Source organism: Bacillus rossius, chromosome 7 (genome assembly GCF_032445375.1).
Source record: "Bacillus rossius redtenbacheri isolate Brsri chromosome 7, Brsri_v3, whole genome shotgun sequence".
Classification (NCBI taxonomy): Eukaryota; Metazoa; Arthropoda; class Insecta; order Phasmatodea; family Bacillidae; genus Bacillus; species Bacillus rossius.
Window position 1 is genome coordinate 37,504,145 of NC_086335.1, and position 11,463 is coordinate 37,515,607.

An 11,463-nucleotide genomic window follows, 5' to 3' on the forward strand; every position below is an offset into this window, starting at 1 on the left:
AGTCTTGGGTGAAAGGGTGCCAATCGGTGAACATATTGATTACCAGCATGCACAAACTCACAATAGAGCCAGGTATAATGGGGGAAGAGTGTCGTTGGGCAACTTATGTAGCAGAGAGGACTTGTAGTACTTGGTAGCTGACCAACGCAGAAGGAAAGGGACCCCGATTTTTGGCCTCTGAGATTCTGACACACAGGAAGGACGCTTGGTTATTGACTGTCAGGCATGCTTTAAACACACTGAAAACATGTAGAATTTGTGGCAGTGGTTTTATTACTGATAAACACATGCACTTCAAAAACATGTGCCATAGTGATATAGTACTCCTTTTATTCAACACATATAGACAATAGGACGACCAATCTGTGACTTTTTCTATTACAACTTGACAATCTCCTAAAGTATTCAGTGCGTGGGGGATTAATATTTAAAAAAAGAAAAACATGATCTTGAATATCATTAGAACTGAAAGTTTACTTTTTGTAAACCATGTCATTTCTAAATGATTTTTTTAAAATTAGATGTTATCCTCTTAATTTTGTTACTGACACGTGTAACAATTGCCCATTAAAAAGAGTTCGTTTTCCTCGGTCAACTCATTGACCACCCCACATTTGTCACACTTCATTCCACAACTCAACACCTCATAATCTATCAAATACTCAAATAAGAAAATGTCAAGAATCTGTTAAATAAAAGAATTCAAATACGTCCAGGGAACACCCACCGCATAGCCCATGCACACCATACTCACTCTCCGAAACACCAGCCATATCAGACACAGAATATACAATGGCTGCAATCAAAGAATTCCCTGGAAAGACTGCAAAATTTAATGTGTCAGCTACTTCAATGCATAGCACATGTTCCATACAGAAAATGAATGCCGTTAACAGTTTAATTCTTTGGCTTCCATTAGACTTTCGTTACAATGGGACTCAAATTAGTACATACTTTAAATGAAATGTAACAATTAAAACAGTTCGTAATACAATTAAGTATACTAATATAATAACAATCATGAAATAATTACATTAAAATGCATTACAACTGCAGTAAAGTTGTTATTTATACGAATTTAATGATTACAACAGCTACATTGATGTGCGTTCTATACCGGCCCCACCTTGGGTTAGAAAGCTTACGTGTAGGTATAGTAGCTTGCTCTATAATTAGGGCTCCTTCTTTGGGTAAGGCAGGTTACTATGTGCTGCTAGCTATAATCTGCTATGGCTATTTATGGGCACATAGATAGGTATACACTTACATGTAAGGATAGGGATACAGTTGGTAATGAGTAAATTACAATATCATAAAAACACAATGGTAATTTTAATTATTTATTAAGGAAACTCAAAGTATCTCAGGTTTATAAATTAAAAAAGTAAAATAAAATATATTTATTGCTTTCAAAATACTAACAATTGTTGGCACTGCAGAACACATATATATTGGAAAATGTCTGGAGTGACGATGCGCACATTTATTAGGTAATCAAGTGTCTCTTTTATTCGGGTTCGAAAATCTTATGCTCAGATTCAGTATATAATTATAATATACATAAGTTTTACCTCGGCTATATCAAATAACTTACGTCGGTAGAGCTCTGATGCTCTCTCTCCCAGACCACTGGGTAATGAAGGTTGTGTGTTAAATTGTATGTCAGATTAAATTTACGTAGTTAATTTTACACTACTTCAGTGTCTCAATATTTTTCTTGAAATTGGGCCGCAGAATAACTAAGTATTGGATGTGCTACATGTTTCATACTAACGAAATTGAGCAACAGATATAACCATTTCTTACTCACGTATTTATACACTTCTAATATCTTTATCCTTTTGGATAAAGCCCTATTAATATTCACTGATGCTTAAACAATACATTTATAACATCCTTTGGTGCAGATGCCTATTCCTGACTAGCTATTTTCAGGATAAATTTCCGACGATATCTTATACGTGTTCATCCAATAATAGGCCATTACATTCTTTCTTAAACCTTCTTAATTTAAGTAGTTTAACAATGAGTACCACATTTAAAATACGGCTCCTGATTGGCCGAGAACTAATGATAGTTACAAATATTTTAAATGAAATACATCAATTCCGCGCGCAACAATAACGCGGAATACAAAATCTCACCTTAAATTCAAAATAAAAACATATAATAATATTTTACGTTAATAAACACGGTGTCAAATTAACAATTAACCGTTTAAATTACAATTGTTACCAGAGGGGTCCTTGCAATCGTCGGTTTCCAACGTTCGTTTTTAGTCATAGAGTTTCAATTACATAGATACACATATTAAATCAAAAGAGTTTTCAAATAATAAAATATATACATGGAACGAAGAAATATAAATTAAAACAAATTATTATTTAATCTGGGCTGTAAATACATCAAAAGTGGCAGTACAGTTCTCAAAAAAAAAATTAACACCACATGGGTAAACAATGTCGACGGCAGCATAAAAGTACAGGTATTCTAATCTAATAGGTATATAAAATTTCAATTATTTAACAAACTATTAAGAATTACGAAACCATCCTTTCTGAGGAAATATAGCGATGTGTGCAGTAACTGAAAACCATATTTTTCGAAATTTTATTTTCTTTCGGTTCTAAAAAGCCTTTATATCCGAATATTACTGATTAAACATAAATTAATTTGAACCAATTTCACCAAGAATAATAAATATTTTAAGCAAAACTAAAGATAAAGATGTTTGATGACATATTGAATTTCAACAAATAGTTACTCAGTTAAAAATAAATGCCCAGAGCTCATCTTTAAATGCACAATTTTGTTTAACCAAACAGTTGGAACAATTTTTACTATAGAACTCAATACCGAACACTCGGCCTATTTAGCATGGTTAAACATAGAAACCATAGAAAATACCCAACGACCTAGAGATATATAGACTACTAGTGGGAGGCCATCTTTGATTCCAATTGAATTTGACAGAATGGTGGGCAAACAGTGCTTTGTTAGCAGACGACGTACGTTGACAGCAGAAAAGTGGCAGTGTACTAAGTTAATTGTGTAATTGCATTGAATCTGAAATATTAACAGTAAAGACACAACTAAAACTCGTAATGAACGAATACGACTACAATTATAACAAACCCACACAAATCATTTAAAAGTGGTCATTATTCCATCGCAGTCGATTATTTTAAATTAATAGTACTTAGTGATGAGATAAATTCCATGTACTGTATCAAATTACATAATAGGTTCAATAACTGATCTACATATTGGTCACAAATTGTCGTGGTCTGGTCGACTAGTTCCTGACAATGCTGCTGTACTGCCGGCTACTCAGGGTTCGGTAGAGAGGGGGTTCAGGCCGCGTGGCCGAGGAACTTAGTCTCCAGAGATTAAATGAAAATAATTCTAATAAAGTTTGATGGTCCTTTATGCACAAGACTCCAAACACTTTACATGGGGCTGCCACGTTTCCGCCTGTGACTAATTCAAGGTGGGTCGGAACCCGGTTCCGCGCACTGATCCAATTAAGAAAATTACGGGACGTCCCGCCCGTGATGACTATCACTCCCACGGTAAAGAATATACTCCTTAAGACCCGCGCGTGATAGGATGTCTGTCTGACTGTATTCTGCACAGGCCAGAAAGAAATTAAAAGAAAAATAACACAGAACCTAAGACTGCGAATGACCAGGATGAAACAAAGAATCGCGACTCAACCGAATTGACAACAGAGCACGCGTGTGCGAAAAGTAAAACGAAAACTCGCGACTGTAACTACTCAACGACAAGCTCGACTGCAAAGTATATGAAAACGTCTTCGCACGGCAAAAGTCTAGTGGTTCTGCAAATACCGCGCCCGCTTGCCTCACCGTCCCGGAGCGACGTCCTCAAGACGTCCGTCGCCTCTCGTGCCGGGTCCACGACTTGCTCCCGCTAGCGCGGAGCGGTGACACTCGCGTGACCGCTGTCTGCCGAGTCCTGGCGACGACTGCCCTCCCACTCTCCTGCCGCGCCTGAGCGCCCGCGTCTCCCCCCTTCTCCGCGAGCCCGCAGAACACGCTGATTGGTCACAGGCGGAAGCCGCGGCCTTGGCGCCCAGTGAACAATTAAAACTTATAAAATACAAAACCCCTCAATACAAAATTAATTATAATAAAAATATACAAAAACGTAAAGCAAAAATATATTTATAATAAAATAATAAGTCATATCCTGTATAGGAAACATATGTCGCACGTCACCGACACTTGCGTCGCACAACACACTCAAGAGATGGCGCTGGCGAGGCATAACGGCCTGAAGGAGCCGGGGAGACACTTGGGTCGACGTCAAAATGTTGGGTCGAAGAAGGTGACGTCGACCCAAGTGTCTCCACGGCTCCTTCAGGCCGTTATGCCTCGTCAACGTCCTCCCTTCCCCTGTGAAGTGCGACGGCCAGGGACGCACCCGCGTGCGCCCTTGCATGCCAGTGAGCCAGTGCGAGTGTGTAAATATTGTATATAATTTATTAATTCTGTAAACTTGTTGTGATTAATGTTTCGTTTAGCTGTGAATATTCTGTGTTTCCGCATGTATGCTAGTATGTAATTGCAGCCTGGCGCGCCGCGAGATGGGGCTCTCTCCCACGCCGGCCGATTTCCCCTCCCCTCCCCGCAGCCCGCAGGCGCCGGCCCGCGGGCGGGCGGGGAGAGTCAGTCGTGTTCAGGGCTCGAACGAGGACGGTCGAGTACGCCGCTCCGCGCTGCTCGCGAGGCGCATACCCGGAGCTCGTGGCCAACCTTTCGTTTTCAGTTCACGAGTCATTCGGCAGTCAAGCTGCCTCCGCGAGTCATTCGCCGCGTTACTGAGTTTACGTGTCGTCAAGCGACGTTACCAGCAGAGTTCGGCAGTCAAGCTGCCTCCGCGAGTCATTCGCCGCGTAACTGAGTTTACGAGTCTCCGAGAGACGTTACTCGCAGAGTATTCCGGACCATACGTTACGTAACAGGGCGCACGCGCACAGCGCCTCTTCGTGGTGTAACTTAACAGGACTAGTATTACGTGTAAGCAGCCTCAATCTGTGCCGGGACGTCATAGCGGACCTTACGGTGTTACGTGAGTCTGGGTCGCCGTGGGAAGGGAGCTGGTTCCGCGGTGGTTTCGCCAGGCTGCAACAGGGTCATAAATCGTTAATAAAAGGGTCTCGTGAAAACCGTCAACACCGAATCGTTATTGAAACAATTTACCAATATTCCTCTCCATCTAACTCCTCCCTCCAGGTCCCGCAGTTCCCGGTCCCGGCCACGTTGACCTGGACCCACACCTCTCCGACAAGAGCAGTACGGGCATAACAGGACAATTACATGAATGGGAAATCAGGGGCCAAAAGCCGAGGGACGTCAAAGGGTTAGCTATTTTCTAGCGCATTTAATGTCGTACCTACACATCGCATTACGATGAAACTGTATTTAAAATTATATTTCACTCGTTCCATCTTTATTACCGGCAAAAACTGTAAAATTGCGAAAAACCTACATTTTTAGGGAATTTACTAACAACTTGCATCTTTCTCCCATAAGAACCAATGCTTTTACAGCTATGTTTTGCCCACCATATTCTGTCAAATCAACTCTCTGTCTCTCTCGCTCGGATTGTAGTTCCCCAGTATGCCGTCGACAGCAGCAATTGGCGCTGAAAACAGGGGGATAAGCAGTCTATATATCTCTAGGTCGTTGAAAATACCACTTCCTTGCGAGAGTTGTATTGAACCGAGTTTATAAAAGTAATGTGATGTGGAATTGAGCTCTGCGGAAATGGTGGAATTATAGGAGTACAAAGGAGTTGAGAAGGGAGTATACTAAGATAGCAGCGTAACATTATATATTTTGTATCAATGTAGATAAGAATTAAGGGTTTTAGTGTTTAATCTTTTGCATAAGGAGGTAGTAGTGTTGTGTTGATTTGCGGTCGCCACGTGGCCGTTTAATTAGAGTAGAAATAAGATCTAAGGTGTAGGATTATCTGTTGGTTATTACAGTAGGATTATATATTATTTAAGTTATTTGGGTAATAGGTTAGTGTAGAATAGTGAATTGTGACAAAATGGGTAGGGTGAAATGTAAGTCGAAGCTTAAATGTGTGGGTTGTAAAAAGGTGTGGAAAGATGGAGAGAGTGGTGTACGGTGTGACAAATGCGAAGGCTGGGTCCATATGGAGTGTGCAGGACTAGAGGAGGGGGAGCTGGGTAGTCTGGGGCAGGAGTGGATGTGTAAGAATTTGAGAAGGATAACAAGGGTTCAGGAAGTGTAGTGGCAATGGCAAGAAGCAGTGGTAGCCAGGAGCTGGTAGGTGGGGTGTCAGGAACTCAGAGGGAAGGAGGGAATGTAGATGTGGGTAAGAACTGGACACTCAATTTCATTGGTGATATTCTGGGAGGAAAGATTGTTGAGGGTCTGAGTGGGACAAGGAGGGAAGTCGATTTGGAAGAAGGATTAGGTGAGGTGTTGTACAGGAAGGAGATGGAAATAAAACATAGATTAGAGAGGGTAGAGGAAGAAGTAAAAAGGGAGGATGGGTTGAGAAGTGTGTTAGTAAGGGTCGAAAGGCTGGAGTGCGAGCTGAAGAGGACAAAGGAGGAAGTTGAGAAGGAAAGGCAGATGAGAAAGGAGGCAGATGTGGAGGTAGATAGGCTGCGCAGGAGGGTGGAGGAGCTGGAAGGGAGGGAGAAAGTAAGGACTCAAGCTGTTAAGGCCACATATGCAGAGGCATGTACTGGGGAAGTTCAGGAAACAGGTGTCAGGTTGCAGAATGAAGGGGTAGCAAGGAGGGTGCGGGAGGAGGCCGGCAGTAAGGCTGTGGGTACAAGCAACGTAGATGTGAACAGGCATGAAGAGGGCAGGGATAGGAAAAGGAGTACAATAGTTAGACAGGAGCCCGAAGTGATTTTCCTGGGCAGCTCTATTGTGAAGGGGGTAGAATTGCAGGGGGTGGGGAAAGGAAGTATATATAAAGCTGCGTTTGGGGGTGCAAAGATTAGGAACTTGGGGGAGAGGGTAGGCTGCATGAAAGGAAGCAGTAAAGTTAAGGTGGTGGTTGTTCATGTAGGGGGAAATGATGTGGCTGGTAGAGTGGTGGGGAGGGAAGTAGAGGAGGATATGAGGGGGCTAGTGGGCAAGGTGAAGGAGAAGTTCCCTGTAGCCAGAGTTGTGGTCAGTGGGGTACTAGTAAGGAGGGGTATAAACTATGTCAAGGCTGCGGCGGTCAGCGAGGTGTATGAGAGGGTGTGTAGGGACTTGGGAGCCATGTTGGTAGATAGCAGGAAATGGGTGGGGCAGGACTGTGTGGGCAGGGATCAGGTTCACCTAACAGAGAGGGGAAAATGGATGCTAGGAGACCTGCTAGGAAGGGAGACTTCTGGCCATTTGGAAAGGGCAAGGTTTGAGCAGCAGGGAAGAAGATAGCAACTAGATAGTGAGGAAGGTGGAGAGAAGGGGGGTGATTGTGAATATAGTGCTGATAGCAATGCTAGGGAGGAGGTGACAGCTAAAGTCAACAAAACTCAGATTGGTTGGACGGGGAGCGAGGAAGGAGGAAAGAGGGGGGTGGAGTTGGATAGGGCTGCAAGAGTGCTGGAAATCGGGGTTCTAAGGGGAAGGGGCACTCGTATCAGGGCGGAAGGGACAGAGGCGCAAGGGGGAAAATGCCAATATGTAAAAGTCGCAGTTATAAACTGTAGAAGTATATATAAGAAGGTGGAGGAGTTCTGGGGCAGGGTGGAAGCCTATGGGGCGGATATCATTGTAGCGGTGGAGACATGGTTGGACGAGGAAATTAGAGATGGGGAACTGAAGAGAGCACACTTTGAAATATTTAGAAGGGACAGAAACAGGAATGGAGGAGGGGTAATGGTGTGCATGCGAGAGGGACTCTGTGGTAGGGTTGTATGGGTTGGGGGGAGAGCGGAGTTATTGGAGATGCAGTTCCAGGTAGGAGAGAAAAATGTACGGCTGATTGCGGTGTACCGGCCACCAGGGCAAGGGGATGAAGCCATACGGGAGGTGCAGGACAGGTTGGACATGCTAGGGGAAGGCAAGTGGGTGATAGTGGCGGGGGATCTGAACATGCCAGGGGTGGCATGGGAAAAGGGGCCGGAGGGGATGGGGTTAAGGGAACAGAGATGGGCATCTCAACTGGCAAACAGAGGACTGGAGCAGGTGGTGACTGAAAGCACCAGAAAAGGTGCCAGGAGAGGAGAGCAGGATGACGGGAACCTGTTGGATGTGGTACTTGTGAGACCAATGGAGGCGGTCAGGGGAAGTGTGGTAATGGAGGGCATCAGTGACCACAGGATCCCAGTAGTGGAGTTAGACGTGGGCTGGAGGGAGAAAAGGGTAAGGAGGGAAAACGTGGTAAACTGTTGGGGTAAGGCTGATAGAGTGGGGGCAGAGGCATTCCTGAAGGGGGAATACAGTAGATGGGTAGATATAGAGGACCTCGAAGGTAGATGGGCTGCCTTAAGAAATATTCTGCTGCAGATGGCTACACGTTTTGTACCTCAGAGGAGGGTAGGCCAAGGAGGTGACCCTCCCTACTATGGAAGGGAGTTGAAAGTGTTGAAAAGGAAATGTAGGAGGCTGCATGCGAGGGCAAGGAAGCTTGGGGGAGAGGAGATAGAGGCGGAAATGAAGGCGCTTGGGAAGGAACTAGGGAGGAAATCGCGGGAAGCAAGGGATGCTTACATGGAACAGCTGATGGGGGAAGGGGGGACGGTAAATGGGACGGAGCTCTACAGATACATAAGAAGAGTGAAGGGTGAGGAGGGAATAGGGGTTCTCAGAGGAGGAGGGGGGCAGGAATATACAGAGGACAGGGAAAAGGCAGACTTACTGCAGGAGCAATATCTGGCAGTATTTACAAAGGGGGAGGCATGGGAGGGTAAAGAGGACGACAGTTTAATGGGCAGGAAGGCCTTTGAGCTGCGACTGACAGATGTAATTAAGGTGATCAGGAGGTTGAAAGGGAGAAAGGCAGCTGGGCCAGATGGTATAGGGAATAGTCATTTGAAGTTGGGTGATAGGGAGATTGGGAAGTACCTGTTGGAGGTTTTCAAGCAGTCTCTGGAGGAGGGGAAACTACCAATGGAATGGAAGGAGGCAGTGGTAGTTCCCATCTACAAGGGGGGAAATGATAAGGCGGAGCCAGGAAGTTACAGGCCGGTCAGTTTGACGTCCTGTGTAGGAAAAGTGATGGAGAGGTTGGTTGGAAGGTACGTAAAGGGGGAAATGGAAGATCTGGGGTGGGTGGATAACAGACAGCATGGATTCAGGATGGGGTTCTCATGCGAGACCCAGATGGCTGGGCTGTTGGAAGACCTGGTGGAAGCGGTGGACGGGGGGAAGCAGATAGATGCAATCTTTATAGATTTTGAAAAGGCGTTTGATAAGGTCCCCCATAGGAGGTTAATGGAAAAGGTTGAGTTGCTGGTGAGGGATGGAAGGGTGGTAAACTGGGTGGGTGATTTCCTGAGGAATAGAAGACAAAGAGTGAGAGTGGGTGAGGAAAGCTCCGAGGAGGGGGAAGTGACGTCGGGGGTGCCACAGGGGAGTGTGCTGGGGCCTATGTTGTTCACAATTATGATAAACGATCTGGGGGAGGGCATGAAAGCCAGATGGAGGCTATTTGCAGATGACTGTGTAGTGTATGAGGTTGTGGGGGAAGGGGGATGTTTAGCAGAGGACTTGATAAGGTTGGAGCAATGGACGGAGAAAAATGGAATGTCCTTGAATGTCGGTAAGACAAAAGTTGTCAGATTTACAAAGAGGAGGAAAGTCACACGAAATGTATATTACTGGAAGGGGCAGGAGATAAGAGAGGCAGCAGGATATAAGTACCTGGGGGTGACACTGAAAAATGACCTAGGATGGGCGGAGCACATAGAGGGGGTGGTCAGGAGGGGAAGGCAGGCGCTGGGGTTGCTTGGTAGGACCCTGCAGGGAGCTGGGAGGAGGACAAAGGAGAAGGCATACTCCACATTGGTCAGGCCAATGTTGGAGTATGCGGCGGCGGTCTGGGACCCCTACCTGGTGACTGAGGTGAAGGAGCTGGAAGGGGTGCAGCGCAGAGCGGCTAGGTGGGTGATGGGAATGTGGAGAAGGAGGGAGGGGCAGGATGGGAAACTGCATAGCCCAACGGAAATGATTAAGGAGTTGGGGTGGGAAACGTTACAGAGGAGAAGAAGAGTGGAAAGGTTGGTCAGGATGTTCAAGGTGCTGAAGGGGGAAGGGGGATGGGGGCAATTGGGAAGCAAAGTACATAGAGGGAAGTACAGAGGACGAAGAGACCACAGATGTAAGCTCCAGAGGGTGTGGAGGCGGACAGAGAGAGGGCGGAACACCTTCCTGGTGAGGACGGGGAGGGAGTGGAATGGGCTGGGGGAGGAAATGGTGGAGGTCAGGGATGGGAGGGAGCTGAGGAGAAAGCTGATGGAGGGGGGGGGGAGAGGGGAGTGAGTGGGAGTTCTTGCCACCGGGTGAAAGCCCAATTGCAGGTTAATATAAAGAGCGGATCAAGATTGAAGAATGTGAATTTAAAGTGAAGGGAAATTATGTAATTACTTATTAACACACATTGTGCTGGTTTTGCGGTGCAACTATCCATAAACAGTGAATCCTAAATGATTTAAATGCTGAATTAACATCATGTTCCATGTGGCGAGAACACACACATTCGAAAACAGGATAAATTATCATACAGTATTCTTGATTATGTAATTATTGGAATATTATCTAAAACCATTGGAGCCATAAAAATAGTTATTCAAATCTGTTTGCACAAATATAATCTAATTGTTTTAATATTTGCTGAAATTCATAACCATAACCAATCAGCTTCAATCTTAAAATTCTAAACAATTCTCACTCGAATAATTGAACGAAGTGGTATCCATAATTTTATAAGTGTTACCGCTATTGGGATCTAAAGTTACTAATAATTTTCCTCTTTTTTCTAAACAAATTTCTATGCAACTCTCCCAAGGTAGTATTATTGTACATTTTTTTCTATTTTTATTCATGATGGTTTGTTATTAGTTTATATAGTACGGTAATTCATCAATGCTTAATTTGGTTTAACATCTATCCCTAAGTCTAGTAAACATAATTTTTTTTCTCTCGCAATTCAAACACTTTTCTTTAACCAATATTTTGGTTATATCACAAAAATGGCATTGGCCATTATCTGGAGAAAAAACTGCTTCAGTCTGTTACTATGTAATTATTCAGAAATGGCCACCACATGTAGAAACAGTGGGATGATAAGAAAATGAAATAACCAACGATATTGCAGGCCATCAGCTTGTTAGATTAGGCATTTTCTTGCCTATAAACGAGATATTTTTATTTTTAGCTCTTAGAATACCATTTTGCCACGAGAATAAACATGTTTCAATTATGCAATTTTTTTAAAAAAAATCTTATAATCCCACTT